Source organism: Planococcus citri, chromosome 3, assembly GCF_950023065.1.
Source record: "Planococcus citri chromosome 3, ihPlaCitr1.1, whole genome shotgun sequence".
NCBI classification, from domain to species: Eukaryota; Metazoa; Arthropoda; class Insecta; order Hemiptera; family Pseudococcidae; genus Planococcus; species Planococcus citri.
The window spans coordinates 29912259-29930901 of NC_088679.1; the positions used below are offsets into that span (position 1 = coordinate 29912259).

The 18643-nt window shown below is 33.3% G+C and overlaps 1 protein-coding gene across 2 annotated transcripts in view; it reads left to right on the forward strand.

Annotated features, from left to right (window-relative positions):
• Pi3K21B (phosphatidylinositol 3-kinase regulatory subunit alpha) overlaps nucleotides 1–18643 on the forward strand; it is a 321424-nt gene that overhangs the window by 25903 nt on the left and 276878 nt on the right. The window lies entirely within an intron of this gene.

Genomic DNA, 18643 nt, shown 5'->3' on the forward strand with positions numbered 1-18643 from the left:
TAAAATTCGAAAATGTAAGTTTAAAAGTTTAATTTGATAAATTCAATTTATAAGATTTACAAAAATTTAGATAAAAATCGTTTTAAAATTTAATTAAGTAAAATTCTAAGTCTACCGTTAAAAATCGGAAATGTTTAGGTATTTATTTACACAAAAAAAAATTGAATTTAAAGTTTAGCAAAGTAAATAAAATACTTAATTAAGTTTAGGCGAAGTGAAAAATATTAAAATAGAATAAATGAATAAATAAAACTCCAAATGGAGACTTACCAAGAAAGATGAGTAAATTGTAAAATAAAATTATACAGGAATTACAAGTTGGAAACTTCTAGTGCCACTGGAATCGCGAAAATCGGATTTCTCAGAATGATATCGCGGAAATAAATAGTTATAAAATGCGCGATTAAATAAAATGTTAAATTCGAGAATAAAAATTATTCAATTAAACGATTCGCAAATACTTTTAGCGATTAAAAATCTCCGAAAACGATAATCAAAAATTATCGCACAAAAATAAACAAAATCGTGAACTCGACAAATGAAAAATTCAAACTTCGACAATTGAAAAATATAAACTCGGTAAAACGAAAATTGCAAACTCGGTAATTGTAAAATTCGTAACGAACTTTTTAGAAATACAAAGTAGTCGAAAACGAACCGCAAGAATAGAACTCGAAGTATCTATTTAGAGATCCGAAAAACAACTGAGAGTTTGCTAACTCACCCTAATTGTATTTATAATAAAATTTGATCCGATTTTGAGAGGGAGGATTTCAAACTCGCCAAATTGGTTTGACAGTTGGTTAAATTTATTTTGGGAAAGAATCAAGAAAGGATGCGCGATTTCGAAATGCGGGTGACATTTATGAGCTCGTAAAATTGCAATTTGGAGGGTACGTGTGCGCGACAATTGAAAAAGGGTTCAATACTGAATAATTAGTAGGTAATAAAAAAGTCGTAAAAGTCATGTCAAAATGTTCGGATGTACTTGCGGTTAATTTTAAGAAGGGTTAAAAGGTACTTAGAGCTCATTAGCTCTTGTACAAATTGTTGCAAGTGTCATTTTTTTATTATGTGAAATGTCAAAATTATTCAAATCTCGGTTTTGCTAATATCGAAAATGGTTGGGAACGCGAGCGGAGCGCGAGCCGAAAACGTGAGCCCGGAGCCATAAAGATTTCAAATTTGACTTTTATGAGCTCCGTATTATCGTGTGAATCGCGGGTGCGAATTATCGTGTGAATCGGGGGTGGCTGTGGGAAACGAAGAGCCCACAGCTTCAAAATTTTATCGTCTGTTAATTGACTCGAAAACCGTGGGTAAGTGATTTTTAATTTACAGTGTTTAATGAATTTGGATGGCGTGAGTAAATAATTTGATTTATAATATTTGGGTTAAATTAAGGGATGAACGAATTGAATTAATTATATACGATTAACGAATTGAATCGATTATTTGCGAGTTGGCTGATGAAATCTAGCCAGAATATTACATCGTATGTTCGTGTTTTTTGTCGGAAATGTCACATATTTGAGCTTTTCTGAAATTTTCATTTTTTTCCAATAAGATTTTTTTTCGAAAGATTAACTTTTTTGTGATTCCGCCAACTGGGCAAAGCATCCCATCACACTCTTGACCACAATTCAATACTTTAGTTTTTCGGCATTTTTCCGAAACGAGTTTATCAAATTTGTAAAAAAAACACTCTGGTCCACCCTGACCACTCCTTTCCTGTCCATTTTATGAAAGCTCAGCAACCAATGTGTTCATCCAAAAGTGGAGCATTGGTCCCGCTACTTTATTCCAACTTTTGTCCAAAAAATGTCCCCCAAAAAGGGGTGAGGTGTTTATCCAAAAAGTATTATTTCACTCATTCATAACATCGAATGAAACCAGATCATACTGTTTCAAGATCGACCCAATAAGATTTTTTAAATAAGCACATCATTTCCGAAATGGTTTTAAGGGGCTGGGAGGCAAACTTTGAATGAAAGTGAAACTTGTGTTGATTTAATTCAAGATGAAAGCATTTTTACATCGAATTTCAGGATTCACCCAATTTTCATGAGCTGATTTACATTTTTGGTGTTGGTAACTATCTGAAACACTATATAAAACGATACATCACACTATTTTTGGCATATTTAGAATTTTTATAGAAATGTATGGGGGGATCAACAGGGGAGCTGTAAGGGCCTTACCTTGAAAATAATTTAATATTCGAATTAAGCATCATTGAAAACATAACAAACGATGTATTACAAGACCCATTTATTATTTTTTTCAATTTTGCCCAAAATTTTTGGGGGCTCGTTACCCCTTGGGTTCTATGTTCGATCCTGAAACGAAACCCCACTCAATGTTTACCCATGAAATGTGTACCTATTGCTCTATTTTTTCAAATCTTTAAATAGGTTCCTGTAAATTGTTTCATCTTGTTGGAAGTCTTTCAGTTTTGAATGAAAATCAACAAGTGAAAAAAGTAATAACCCCACCTCCCTCCCTCCCTCCCTCCCAAAATGAAATTTATGGTACTGAAAAGCTGTAAAATTATCGCATTTTCGTACTGAATCCTAATGGGCTCATGGGTCCGCCAAAATCTCAGTGCTGCCAAAGGCTTGGAAAAAATGCAAAAAATTATGCATTTTTTCGAATTTTGCTTTAAATTTACGTATCATTAATTACACGTGGAAATGTTTTTGAGTAATTTCAAGGAATGTTCAAAAATAGTAGGTAACGATTTCTAAAAGTGAAAATTTTTCAAAGTTTTTATTGGTGAGAGGGGTGATACATTTTTGAGGGTTTATAACTCAAAAATAACGTTAATTTCCAGATTTTTGTCGAGGAGCTGATTAGCTAATGATAACTATCTATTCGAAAAATTAACGTTTTTGAATCCAGAATACCTCATAAAATTCATTTCTGATGTGTAATCTTGAAGCCAATAATTGTCGTTCTACGGTCTTTTTATTTGTGGATCTAGTATTGTGCATGAGTATTGAGTGTGTTGAGAGGCGAGGCGAGGAAACCCAGTCAGGAAGTTGGCAAACTTGAATTTTTGAATTTTTTTTTTCAAATGTCAATTTTACAGTTAGTTTTGGTATTGTATAAAAATTGAAATGTTTAAAATTTTCCTAATTGAATGACATTTTTTGATTTTTTTCAACGCTGTAAAATATGGGTACATGTGCACTTTTTCTTATTTTTTTTTTCATAATTGCTGCTGGTAAAACATGGGTGATTCAATAATAGGAAAAATATCAAGATTTATAAAAGTTTCAATTTTTGAAACAATTCGAAAAATTCGAATGAAATTTTGGAAATAGGTACCTAATCTAAAATTCAAATGGATTGATTCAAGCATTGAGCTCAGAATAATTGGAGATGTGAAATTAAAATTTTTAAATATCATTATATTAATAACCAAATTTTATTAAACACGATACTGGGAATTGGTAGGTATCGATTTACATGTAGGTATTTTTTGAACTGAATCCAAAGATACAAGAATATTTCTCGAGTATTTCATTCTAGTCAAGTTTCTAACCCCGATAATTGGAACTACGAGTATATTCAATTATACCAACTATAACTCAACAAATTACGAAAATTGTGAAATTTTCAAAGTTGCTGAAAATTTATGAAGGTATCCTTTTTGCTCGTGAACATTTATCACCTTTCGGGCGCGTTATAAGAAATTCTTTCACGTTAAAGCATATATCTCCCATAAGTTGAAATTCCATAATAAGAATAATGGTGAAACACGTTGAAAAAGTATGGCGCTGAGAGAAGTGTGCAAAACTCCGAAGAAAATTTTCGCCTTATTTTGTCGCAAGTTTGGTAAAAATTTTCAAACCCCTCGGTATAAACGTTGGTTCTTCATCAGCATCGACCCATATACGCGTAATTTTAATTTATTACACCGAAAAGTTCCCTCTATGTGTAGTTCTCTCTTATACTTTTGTACTGTATCTTATACTCGTATTATGTATGTAGAATTATAAGTACGTATATGTGGAGCACAGCACGTATAAATCTGGTACGCGAAATCCCACATTGTCGAAAAGTGAGGCGCACCAACACCCCCTCATCGTGTACCAAAATATGTATTTATATGTGCGTGCAGTGTAGCTTTCACATTTTATTTAAATTATCAAAAATCATTTTAATACTTTATTATACGATTTGTTTAAGTGAGTCAAGGGCGTCAGTTTGGCATCACCGAGTACCAGTTTTATCGTCTCTCTAAATTCTATTGCAGGGAGCCCATTTGTTAAAGCTAATTTATATATCTATCGAGATGATGTGGTTTTCTTCTTGTTTGAAATTTCGGCAATGCTAGAATTTTATTCTAATGGCATAGATACGTACGTGCGTTACTCGTGTGGGTTTATTTTTAACGCGAACAATTTTTAAGAATTTTTATTCAACTTGTACTGTATGTGCGAGCTCGTGAGACGATGAGGTAATTAATAGGACGCGTGTTGCAGGATTTCAGCGAAAATTTGCATGGTTCGACTTCGACATTTTTGCCAACTATACGAGTATATTGTGTACTATACGCTTGGTAGACAACGAAGAAACCAAATAGCCATATAAAAGAGGAAACCACCGTAGTAAATTGGCTTTGCATAAATTAAACTAAACGACAGACGTATAAAGAGACTCGGTCGCGCAGGAGAACTTCTTTAAGCCTGTTTTTCATAATCAACTCGCTATACAGCTTTTTCGCCGTTGCGTTGCCGTTACCAGTCGAAAGTTTCACTATTTAAGTAATTCGAAACGACAAAAACGAAGAAGACGACGACGATGATGATGCGACGCGACGTCGATTGTCGTCGAAGACGCGCCGCGGTACCGTAGGCAGTAAAGTTACAGCGATATACGCGACAATCGCGAGTAAATTAAACGTAAAACGTGGCTTTTTATACATTTAAACAATCCTACCATGTCAACATGACGAGCTCACGAAGCCTCACAGTTTACGTGAATTTTTTTCCGCCTTACTAAAACTTTTATGAGCCGAGGTTTCTCCTAAAGTTTTTATATTTGATACGTGAATACGCGTCATATTAAACTTTACGTTGCGTTGATGTTTCGCGATTTTTTTTTACTACGGTTGAGAGTTCCGTTGAGGATTTTTTTTCTCTCACGCAGGTTCACTTTTTACGACGAGAAATTTTTTGTCGGAAGTGTAATTTTTGGCTCGTCTATCTGTGTTGATACTTGAGTGATACGCATACTTGCGAGGAAATGAAGAAGTTCTTCCTGTTTTTTCCCTCCTCGCGGTTGCTTCACTGATGTATGATAATCTAAATTACTTCGTCTTATTTCGAATTAACCAGTGACAGACAATAGACAGAGAAAAATTATATAGTGGGGAAAAAAAGAGGGATGAAATCAGCTGCAGTCGTTTTTTTCATAAATAGGTACGTAAGTAAGAGTTCATTTTCATTCCTTCCAAAATTGAATTCTCTTGGGGTTTTCCGTTTCGCAGGCCAATGGCATTTTACCAAAGAAATATTGAAATTCGTTGAACGTTTAAGAAAAAGGTTTTAGTTGATTTTGAAGGTCATCAAAGATTAGCTGATAATCGAATTTTCACCTCGTTACCTTGAAATTATTCGATCTGATCTGTAGTAAGTTTCGTTCAACTTGATGAGTTCGGATTCATGTATATATAAGTTCATACATATTTGTTCATTGACTTCTTGATTTATGTATGTATTTGGTTGTATTGGAAGTATTTTTTCGTGGTTTCCATATCACGTGGCTCAGATTTAGTAACTTTATCAATAGTAAAAAATAAGTCAGATTTTTGCTAAGAATAGGGGTTCTACGATTTTTCCTAGAAATTTATATAGGATGATACTCGCCTTCATTTCCTTGCAGATCTGTTTGAGTAGCTTATGGTAAGTACATATATGAATGAGTAAGACAAAGTGTATTTTTCATTTTTAGACCCAAATTTTCCAAAAAGATTTCCAAAAAATCTCAAAATTTGCGACTAAGCTACTGCAACTTTGGAAATCTTCTTTCTTGGTCGTACTTTCGCTACCTTAGTGTTTCGAAGAAATTTTTTGAGATTTCGCATGAGCGAAATTTCACGTTTTTTTTTTGAAAAATGTGGGATCAAAAAATACTGAGTATACCTCATTTTCCCACTTATCTCAAAACTGAACCTCCAAACCCAATGTCGTTCGAAATGGGAATTGGCCAATTGATTAGTTTAACAATTGATGCAATTTTCGGACTAAGTATTTTAGAAAATTTAAGACTTTTTTAGATCCATAATTTTTCATTTGAGCAGTTGGAGATTTCTTCGGGGCTCGGCTGTCTTTTAGGTCCACATGCTCTCTTTACAAAAATGAGCAAAATCGGCGACTACATAAGAGACGAATAGACCCCTTGTGAGTATAATTCATTTAAAAAATCGAAAATTTTGAAAAATTGAGTTTAATAACACACGTAAGTAAAAAGTAAATTTTTCTAAATTCAATTTTTTGACCAGATTTTTTTATAAAAAATTTCAGATTTCAGGGTGAAAGAAGAAAATATATTAAAAGTTGATCTCAATCACCGTGAAATGAGTTAAAATTATGAGAATTTAATTCGCTGAATTCAAATATGGCAATGAAAAAAAATTTCGACCAAATAAGGTCTTCCCGAGGACAAAAAAATCAGAAAAATGCTGTTAAAACGCGTTTTTTTCATCATTGGGGTAGGTTTCAAATCGGTATGAAAGGAGGGAATATGTTGAAAAGTATTGAAATTTTCTTATACGCTCAACTAAGAGTTGCAGAGGAGTGGGGGGAGGGGGGGTGATAATTATTCCAAAATCGATTCAAAAAGTCGAAAAACAATGAAAGAATTGAAAAAAATTGGGAGCATTTGCACTGGAAACTATTCCTTGTTTGTCATGCTAAATTTCGCACATTTGTCCAAAAATTCCCAACATGCTAAAAGTGTGAAAATCATATTTTCTGAGGTCACTTCTCCCTCCGAAGGGTGGTTAGATTGTGAAGATGGGCTCTAAAATTAGTATTTTACCACTGCGCCGCAAATACATAAATATTCCTGCTAAATAATTTGTAAAAATTGACTTGAACTGATTCATCAATCTTGACCTTGTTATACCTTTGAAGAAAAAAACACTTGAGCTCCCATTTGAATTCAGAAATAATACACCAAATGAATTTTTTTATAGTTAACGATCAGCATAGCTTAATATTGCTCTGGAATCTTGAAATCCTGTGCGGTGACGAACCCTCAGTCCCTCACCCTCCCTTTTTGAAGAAATTTGGAGAAAAAAACTGATGATTGCTTTTCCCACATTTCTTAATTAGTCGTTCCTGCAACTGCGTCAATTTCGCTTTTTAGTGTGCGTAGCACACTATTGGTTTCGCTTTGAGAAATTGAAATTTCAATTACAATGAATGTTCTCTTAAGCTATCCACCCGGTTTTGTACCTATTGGACACCATTTGAGAATCATTAAGGCGGAGGGAATAGATTAATTTTCATTCAATTCGGATGGGTAATTGCTGAGTAATTGCAATTTTAGTTCATTATTTTAATGCATTAAATCCTAAAAAAGGGAAAAGGGGACTTGTAGAACACCTGCCGCTCATTGTACCCTGCTATACCCCCAGTCTATTCCATCACCAGCTGTGTTTCATTGTACCCTGTTACACCCCCGGTCTGTTAGCTGTAAATTCCAAGTGGGCGTGGTTTGGTGGGGCGTTTACCAAACAAGTATATTATTTTAATGCCCTAACCCTCGTAGCAAAGTTGTGGCTGAATGGTTAGGGCATGTAGGTAGGAATAGGAAATTTAGGGACCCAGGTTCGAATCCCCCTGAGGTAAGTAGGTAGGTGACAGATTTTTCGTAGGAAAATTGGATAGGTAAATGCTTTGGAGTTACTATGTAGTACATGGTAATGGGGCAAAAATAATGCTGAAATTGAGTTATGGATTATGATATCATTTGTAAGTAAGAATTACCTTGACATGAATAATTTTAACTTTTTACTTATAATTTAAAAATTACTTCAAAATGAGTAATTAAACTAATTTTTGTACAATTGAAACATGTAATTTTTATTATCATGATTTAGTAAAAATTATTAAAACAACATGATTTTTACTATAGCAAAATTTATTAAAATGATAAGTTTTACTATACAATTACAGTAAAAATTATTGAATGGGATCTGGTACTTAATTGTGCTTTGTAAAAATTACCCATATTTTTTTCGTGTAATTTAGAGGCAATGCAAATTCTTAACATATTTTATAAGATTTAATTCTTAATTTAGAATAAAAAGCAAGTTCTGAAAATTGGTTTGAAAATTTATAAATTTGAAGACAATGGAAATTCTAAAAAAAATAATATGAAAATTTGTATTTAGAGACGCTGAGAATTCCAAAAATTGATTAAAAGTTCTGTAAGTTGCAGATAATGTGAACTTGAAAATTATATGAAATAAGTATTGTAATATTTATGAGGAAGATGAGAATTCTGAAAAATTGGAGGCAATGTGAATTCCAAAAATTGAGTAAACGTTTTACAATTTGTGGACAATATGAACTTGAAAATTGAATTTGAAATTTTTTAATTTAAAGACAATAAGAATTCTGAAAAATTATTCAAAATTTGACTATTTAGAGGCAGTGTGAATTCTAAAAATTGATTGCAAATTTCCTAACTCAGCAGCAATGCAAAATTCTGAAAATTTATTGAAAACTTTATGAAATTGTAGCGATGGGAAGCAATACAAGCTTATAAATTATTCTGAAATACCTATTGTAATTTGGAAAATATGAAAACACTGAAAAACAATTATTATTTTGAAGCAGTGAGAGTTTCAAAAATTCTCATCACTGTGACATGGTTGATTCACTTATGCACTACCTAGATGTAATAACGGTTATAGCTGTAGAAAAGGCAGCTAGCTACGCACACTTTGCAGCTAAGCTTTGCTTAGCTGTCTAGTTTTTTTTTTTTTTTTTTTTTTACAATGAAATAACAACTTGGCCATATTTCTTTTTAAAGTGTAGAAATCTCATTATGATCATATAAAATTAATTTGTTTCTAATATTTTTTTTACTCTCTTAGGCAATTCATTCTCAAAATTATTTCAACGTTGACGAAAAATTTTCACAAAGCCAGTAAAATGACAGTATAGCACGTGAAAAAAATTTCAAAATGTTGCCTACTTCTAAAATTACATGTAATCGATCGTTGTCCCAACAGCCTTATTTATAAATTTGACAAAGTTCGCAGTAGGTATGCTTGTTTTTCAGCAAGGTAATCGTAATTAAGTAGTTGTTTGAGAAGGAAAAAAAACACACACACACAACACGTTGAATTTATTTCAAACGAAATGTAAAAAATCGATTGTAATTTGGCCAAGTTCAGGGAGGATAAATGCGTATAGCGATGATGAAGGAAGTGTGTATAGTGTACGTATACCGTACGCCTACTTGAAACCGAAATTCTTTCTCAGTCTCTCGTCTCTGGTACATATTCGTATAATATTAATTAATTTCTCGAATGAAAATACCATCAATTAGTAGGATTATTATTCGTCTAGCGCACATTGTAAACTCGTCGTATTTATGTGTACTGCGAGTGTAGATTCGTCGTCGTAAATCTCTCTATTTTAAGCAGCAGTGTATCGTTGAGATTGAATACACGTAATATATGTATGTAGGTATTTTTGAATCGACTGCTTCATTGATGGAGAACACCTTCGATTTAGCAGGGTGTACGCGAGAGGCTCGGATGTAATTTTTCATTTCGATGATTAAAATCTAATTCGGGTGCGCACAGACCGCGTATTGTTTTAGTAAATTAATTTTTTTTATGACATTAAAAGAGTTCGCGATTGTTAGTGTACTTTTTTTTTTTTAGCGAATACTTGTGAAAAAACAGAATGTTATCGTTTATCGGCGAGTAAACTAGGTTTCGAGGTTTGCTTTGTGTCAACCGATGGATTTCATCATATTAATAGATAAGGTCCGAGTTTGAATCGACGATGCTGCGGTGTAATTGTTCCATTTATACAATGTCTGATTGTGAGAGCGTCCTTTGTGTTGGCATTTTCAACGTTACACCGTATATACTCGTATATACGGGTGTTTGGGAAATAATTAAGGATTTGAGAATTGTGTGGGATCGTTTGTTGTTTTTTTTTTCATTTCAATTTTGCGCCAAGTTGGAAAACCGGGTCGAATTGTGGCGAAATTTGAATCCTCCATGTTTCCGTGTGTTTAATACAACAAAACAGGTGTAAATGAATTGTCCGGTTTAACGATGATAAATTCACTACATACTATATTTGTATGTGCGATGAAAGAATTTGAAATATGAAGGTATATATACATATATTGCGAGAACAATAATTCGAATCCGTAAATGGTGAAAATATTTGTACGCGATGAAAAATTATAAAGATTAACGCAATCGACGACATTCTCCGAAACGAATGGAAAATATTCGGAGACCTTGAATGAGTGACGATGGAACTATGGCGAAATTTTATTCTTATTTATCGAACGGACGATCTCTTCATTATAACACTTTTACCCGTAAAATTATAATATTTCTAAACGCGGGAATCGTGTCTTCGCATATAGTTGAATTTTTTATTCGCGATTTTTCTTGCACCCGAATCGCGTCTTGGTGGTAGTTTGATAATGAGATGACTAAAACATGAAAGTTTCGCCCGAGATTCGATAATAATTTGAACGTCGAGATAGGAAAAAAATTAATACCGGTATTCTGCGAGTAAAGTTTTAATGAGAGGATGCTGATTCTTGTTTACAGCGTGTCACTAGACGATTTTTCATGCTCAATACCATACTACGCGAGTATAATGAAAAAAGTTATAATTAGTTGGAATATTTTCCGACGAGAGCTTTCCTTTTCCCTTTGCCTTTGCCGACTGCTGCGATGTATGAGTTATTATGATTTTTTTCGCCAAAATTCATCAAAGAATCGCGACGATGAGAGCTTGTTCGTGATGATGGTGTTTTCAAATAGGAAGTTTTTTTCTTAATAAAATCTATTTTCGGATGCTTGTAAAGTGAGACGATTGTCGAGAGTTTCGGTTCTCGAGTTTTGTTGATATTGAACTCAAAAAGGGTTTTCCAAAGTGTTGGTCTTTAATGGATTTCCAGGTAGTATTATTCAAAATACGTAAATTAGGCGGTTGTATCGATTTTAAAGGCTCTTCTTGCTGAAAAGTGGCCAAAGTATGGAGGAGATTTTAGTGTAATGTATATTTATCTATAATTTATTTTTCGTTAAGTGGTGTAAATGATTGAATTGTTTGACGAGAAAATGAATCCCTATTTTAAATTGTTCAATATGAAATTTATCTTTCTGATTTTTGCTCGAAATAAGTATTTCAAAAACATGTACCTACCCTACTTCCAAAATATCTGACCACAGTTTTCAGATGTAAAATTTTATACTCTACAACTTTTTTCATACAACCCTTAATTTTTCTCATAAATCGATTTTTTTGATATTTTAAGCTCAAAATATTTCAGAAACAAAGCCTCCTGGAAAAATTAATCATAATGTAAATCTCTTAATTTTCCCCAAAAAATCAATTTTCTCTGATTAAAAAGGCTGATAGGGAGTAATTTCATGTCTGTTTTTGCGCATAATTTTTTTGGAAAAAAATTCGAAATTTATTTTCATGTTTTTTGAAGAAATTGGCAATCTTGCTGGAGGCTCCAGAATGGCTCAAAATGAAAATGGTGAAATTGGGATTCAAAGTGTTGGCTTAAAAACTTGAAATATTCTGGCCAAAAAAACTAGCTCACTCGAGATGTTCGTCTAAAAATTGTACCAAATGTAAAAAAAAACCATTGAAGAAATTTGGAATAAACCACAACTCGATTTTTGGCTTCCTAAAATGATTTCTTGGTCTTTTGGAGAAATCTAAAATTGCGTTGGAGACTTCAGAATTCCGAAGTTTCAAAAATTCGCAAGTAATCAATTTGAGCAACTGAAATTTTAGTTGCAACTTACAAGAGTTTCAGACCATGCTACCTATTTCAAGTGCAAGACGATCAAAAATTGAAATCTCAAGACGAGATTTTTTCGAATTTTCAAATCTTTTTAAAGAACTAATCTGAACAATAATTGTGCTTATCCGTGTAATTATACGATTTTCTAATTCTATAGCTGCTGCACTGAAATTAAGCAGCATCAGCGTTCACATTTCGCACATCATGTATGCCATGTTCTTCAACGTGTACACACGCGTATATCACTGGCATCATGGACACTTCCTCGATAAGGGGGAATTTGTTGACAGAGGCGAAAAAATTTCACATATCTTGCCAATGTATCGAATCGACGCGTGATATTGAATTTATCTCAATGTCAATTGAAAAAATTCGTTTAATAGGCGAGAAAAAGAATAATACTACAAAGAAAATCTCGTGTGTCGGCCATTTTATCCGCATACATCCGTCTCAGCGTGTTTCAAGTTCACATTGTAAAGAATTTTAAAAATATAAGACCTGGGAATTCGTCTAAACTGCAATTTTTGTACTCAGCTATATAATGCTAGTGAAGTGCGAAGAAAAAATATATGATAAGGGGGTGTGGGAAGTACGTATACTTCTGCGTATACTGATAGTAAATCTATCGTAATGCAGTAAATCATTTCTCGCTTACTGTTTTGATACGTCTGCTTTAATTTGCACCTCGGAATGATACATGTATTATGCTCTTGTATATGGAATTTGTGAAAAAAAATATCTCATAAACGACTATGCGACGACTCGACGACCGACGGGGTGAGAATAAGAAATCAGAGCGAAAGAAGCAGCAGAAAAAAACGAAAATCGAAACACGTCGGCGTTGTTGGATTTATTACATAAAAGTGCAAATACCTCTTATCTGAGTTTCTCGGGAGTAATACATGTATACGTTGTAATTCAGTTGAATTTTCGCTCTTACACTCTTGCCAAGTGCTTTATGCGTTTTTTCTATGTATTCTGAAGAGTTTACGAGGGAACAGACGAACAACCTTTAAGAGAACGATGCGTATACATATTTTATACACATATTCGTGTAGTATACGAAGATTAAATGTATTACCGGACGAGTTGCATGTGAAAAACGATATAGATACCATATTGCCAGCTCAGCATCACGTGGTTATACCATACTAGTGCGACGAGAGTGCATCTCTGGTACCTATATAAGTATATGTGAGATGTACCTATGCTGCGGTGGCGTTTAATATGTAGTTATGAATTCGCGTCGAGGGAATTTTGTAGTTTATTGTTGCTTAAGTGATAAATACGAGTAGTATCGTCTTTTTAGTTCTTCTCAAAGAAGTGAGATCTGTGAGCTGTGTATGTAAGGATGTGGTTATGCTGTTTGCGATTAGTTTAACCCTTGACAGTTGTAAGGCTGATGTCTGGTTTGCAGGTGTTTGTTCGAGTAGATTTTTATGCAGTACAAAAAATTTTTGGATAGAAACGTTTAGTAAAAATGGGAGTTAGATGAAGATGATCCTTCAATAATTTAAAATAAATCTTGCCGAAGTTGAGAATTTTGATTTGGAAACCATGCAGCAGGCTCATTTTATTCTGAACAGATGTTTCTTGACGAGATAAGTGTTTTTGGAATTTTGAAAAAAATCGACTTTTATGAGGAATTATTTTAATTTGAATTGATTTTTTTTCAAGTTTATGCTGTTGTTTGAAAGTTTGAAGCTCCTGCATAAAATAAAGGAGGAGTACTAGGAATACTATATACGTGTTCAAAATTCGTTTTCTACCTTCCATGCTTTCAAAAAAAAAAAAAATCAAATGTGTTCGTGGTGTATTTTTCTTTGAAAATCGCCAAAAAATTTTCCAAAAATTTGTTTAAATGTTGTAAAGAAATGAAAATGCTATAAAAAAATACAAAGTTGTGAATTTTTTTTACAAATACCTCATCTTTTTGAGTTTGGTATTGTTTTGTTCCTTTTTTATCCTCAAAAATGTTTCCATTCAAATACCACATTCCCTGGTTTACTTTCATCATTCAAAGTAAAGTTGCAAAATTTAATAAAAAAAATATTTTTTTTCTACGACATTCATAGAGCTCTGCTTTTCAAACAACGTGTAAAAAAAATCAGTTCGTCCCTGCGATAAAATTGAAAATAATCGTTCTTTTCATGTACCCATATAACTCTTTCGTCAACCGACGATAAAAATTCATAAATTAAAATTCATACCGCTTGAATTTTGTCATATCTTTTTCAAAGTGGTAACGTCGTCGTCGACAATTTCAAGAGACACAAAATTTCTTTTGATTTTATCTCCACTTAAAAGAGACTTGTGCAAACAGCGCGTTGAATGCAAATTTCCATTGCTTAATTCCAACTTCATTAATGAAAATGTCAAAAGCATTAACTTTTCTTTGGAAATTTTCCAACTCGAGTTTTCAGTTCGATCATTTATACATACATAAATTCGTCATCAATTTTTCACATTGACACGGTATATTTGCTTTATACATTAACAAAAAATATCCTCAAATGGTCGATTCGTCATGATAAAATGTTGGAAAAGTTATAAAACCTTGCAACTTGGTTATACTTACTATAAATTGCAACTCTCAAATCCGGAGAACGAGAAGGTAACCTTAAAAACTTTTACAGCTATAATTTCCGAACAAAAAGAAAAACCGTCGAGTTGTTTTTTTCTTTCAGTTCTTCTTTCCTTTCAAGGTTATTCAAATTGTTTTCCGAAACTCGAAAATTTATGAAATTTCGTCATCTTGCGCAAAAAAAAGGGAAAACAAATCTCGTATACGTATGAAAAAAGCCAATGACCAAGTTGTTAGCGTACCCTGTGTAATCTTTTACATAACAATATCTCGTTATAAATGTACTCGTAGTAGGTTGACGTATCGTACAAAATACTCCTCGTGCTTCACACGAGTACGACGATATAGCTTTAAAAATATGAAAAACTTTTATCGAATATACCTTCTCGTACTTATGGGTGGTTTGGCTAAGTAGGAAAAAAAAAGTAGTATGAAGCTACTGGTATCATATACAATAATTTTCATTTTAGTATCGTTTTAAAAACTTGTAGTAGTATGTTTGTCGAGTAAAAACGTCCATGTCCATAACACTTTATAGCGTGCTATTCTTTTGCCATGTGAAGTGGTCTAGTCCGCTGTGAAAGTTTATTACTTCGGAGCTTTAAAATTCTGACAATCTCGAAGAACGTTGCTCGAATGTAAAAGGACGAGACAGGGATTCGTTTGCTTGATAATACGTCGTCGTCCTGTATACGAGTATAAGAGTCATCGTATGGTATCTGGTCGCTTATAAGTTATAACTTTCATCAACCTGGTTAATACCTCGTCGTAATGATACGATTACGCGATAACTTTTGTGTACATAAGTCGTTAATTCAACCCCGGACTCTTGGAGCGTTTTATCGTATAAAATGGTCGTTCTATAGCACGCGACCGCAGCACCTTCTCTGTCTGCTAAGTATACAAGCTCAGCTCACTTATAAAGCCAATTATAAAAATGAAATACGTACCTATACACTTACGTACGTATATCGAGCCGACTATCGGATTATCGAAAAAGCGTTACGTAACCATCGAAGGCGTTTGCAGTTTATAGCCGAAGCGTGGCTGGCATCAAGATTTACCAGCCAAAAGGTACCTACCTACCGAATACATGCGCTACGAATCGCCACATTCGGTTCTACACACAGGCCAGCGTTGATTGGATTAAACGATTAATCGCAATTCGAAAAGGAATCATTACAGAGACCGTCATATTTTATCTATTCTTCCCCCCTGTAAACCCATCCATCTGGGTATATCTGCAGTTCGGTATTTGCTGTCGTCCAAATAACTTAATACGGTAGCCATATTTTAATGCCACTTTTATACGTGCCCGTTGTTTTAATAAAGCAAACGTGTACATACATGCGTACCAAATACGCCGTCCAGCCGGCCACCTATTGTTTTTAGTCGAAAATGTTCGCCAAATTTACCACCTCTTCGCGTCCTCTAAATTATTCGCTTTTTAAATATAAACAAAACGTATACGTACCGTTGTCTATATACATTATGGCATTTACAACCAACCCATGAACCCGTAACCCATTCGCATTCGTCGACCATTCACATCATGTACTCCTACTCTCTTCTTCGCACGTATGGTTTACCTTAATAATCGCATTTTGCACTCCAGTGTGCCCAAATAGTGGCTCATCTACAACTCCAGGTTGATTGTTAAAGGCTGATAGGAAAGGGATGAGGGTAGGGTGAGTTTTCTCCCAGACATATTAATAAAGCGCTTAGCAGAAGGTGATTTTTTTTAGCACGTAAGTACTGTAATATTATACTGTTCATTTATGTCGAAGAGTTGATAAAAATTTACGAATTTTTGCACCAAAATTGGACATTTTTTCAGTCGAGAGCGTAGTTTGGTAACGAGTGAGTTGGCCTCACAGGCTCACAATTAGTTGATTTTTTCAAATTGTTGCTCGATGTTCTATTTTTTGCAATGGTAAAGGAAAATTTCAGAGCAGAATGCCTCTTTTTTGTTGGGTGGGGGGAGAGGAGGGGGGCTCACTAGTTCTCGATAGCCCTTCCCCACCCTTGAATATCTAAAAAAAAAATATTTTCGCGTTTTGAGAAGTCCTCATTTTGTTCCAAAATTGTCAAACAAAATCCTGTTTTTTTTTTAAATTTGCTTATAAAAAGGTTCTGTTTTTTTAAAACAAAATTTGCCAAGTGTCAATTTTTGGGAAAGTAATTTTAAAAAGTTAATTTTTGGGGAAAATGCCAAAATTTGGCAAAATAGTCCAGAAGTGGCCACCTTTGGCACAATTGTCAAAAAGTGTTAATTTTTGGTAAAATCATTTCAAAAAATTAAATTTTTGCTAAAATTGTCAAACAATCCTGTTCTTGCCAAGTTTGTTCAAAAAATCCTGCTTTGACCGAAATTGTCAAAAAAATTACCGTTTTCTGTGCGAATTATCACAGAGCGTCAATTTTTGACGAGTTGAAAAATTGTAATGTTTTTTCGTCAAAATTCTCAGGAAGTAGTTTCTGATGAAGTGGTCAGATGGTCGTAATTTTTGCTAAAATTACTAAGACATTTGTGTGGTTGGTTTTTTTTTATCAAAATGTTCAAAAAGCATTGATTTTTGCCTTGCCTGTCTAAAAAAATCCTCTTTTTATTTTAAAGGATTGACTATAACAAAAGTGCTGTTTCACAAAATTTCTTAAACGCTTCTCTTTTTGTCAAATTTCATTTTCCCCTCAAAATCCTTTAATTTATTTGTTCGATAGTTCGGAGCACATACAAATACATAATATCCATAAAATAGTAGAATAAATTTCATCCCACGACCATTAAACCATCATACGAGTACCTACCTTCATCATTTTCAAGTAAAAATCAACAGCTACAAAATTATTTAACAATGACCTTGCAACCTATCAAAATGGGTTGAAATTTCGCGATAATTTCAAATATTTCGATGAAAATGTTTTTTGAGCATTTCTGAAGAATTTCGAGGTCAAAATTGAGTCCTAATTCTCGAGATGTGTCAAAAATTGTTATGCGACTTATCAAAATGGGTTGAAATTTCGCGAGAATTTTGAATATTTCAATGAAAATGTTTTTTGAGTATTTCTGAAGAGTTTTAAGCCCAAAATTGAATCATGATTTTTAGAATTTTTGAAAAAATGTCATATGGCTTATCGAAATGGTTTAAAATTTTGATAAAATCAGAATATTTTATTAAAATTTATTTTGAGCACTTTTAAAGAATTTTGAGTCCAAAATGAGTGAATTTTTCAAGTACGAGAATGAGAACGATGAATGTCTCGTGACCCATGAAAATTGCCACAGAGAAAATTTCGCGATTTTACAACTCAAATTGAACTAAAAATTGAGAAAAGGAAGTGATGAATTGGTTTTTCTCACCAAGTTCTTGACATTAGGGTTTTTAAAAGGATTGAATCCTCAGAATGACAAAAACGTTTTTGAATTTATGTATTTTTTTTTTGTGATGTAATTGTGTAATCGAATTAACAATTTACGTTTTTTTGTTTCAGGTACGTCAGAATATAATTTTCAATATGCATATAGTAATGAAGATGAGTTTATCTACTGGGTAAGTTTATTTTTTACTTCCAATTTTTTATTCTTTGAAAATTGTGGTATTGCGCATGTGCATTAGGATGAAGTGGGAAAAAACATACCTTGGATTCTTAATTTGAGACCCCTGTTTAAAAGGAGCTGAATGTGTGACTCCTCGAAGCATTAAAGTCATTTTAAAAAATATACCATTTTTTTTGTCGTTCGGCTCCTTTACAATCCTACACCAAGTCTAAACAGAAGAACTTTGGGGTTTTGCTCTCTCTTTGCCAAAAATCAGTCCAATCCTATACCATTTTTCATTCACAACGGAACATTGAAAAATTATAATGGGAAAAAATCAAATTTTTTGAACAAAAAAATTATATGTAATAAATTTTTAAAGTTCACCAGTGACAGCAACAGTTTCACTTGAGAGTCAGTATCGACTATCGAGTTGTTGGCATTTTCTCGTAGTATAACCCCTCCCCGGCCCCTCT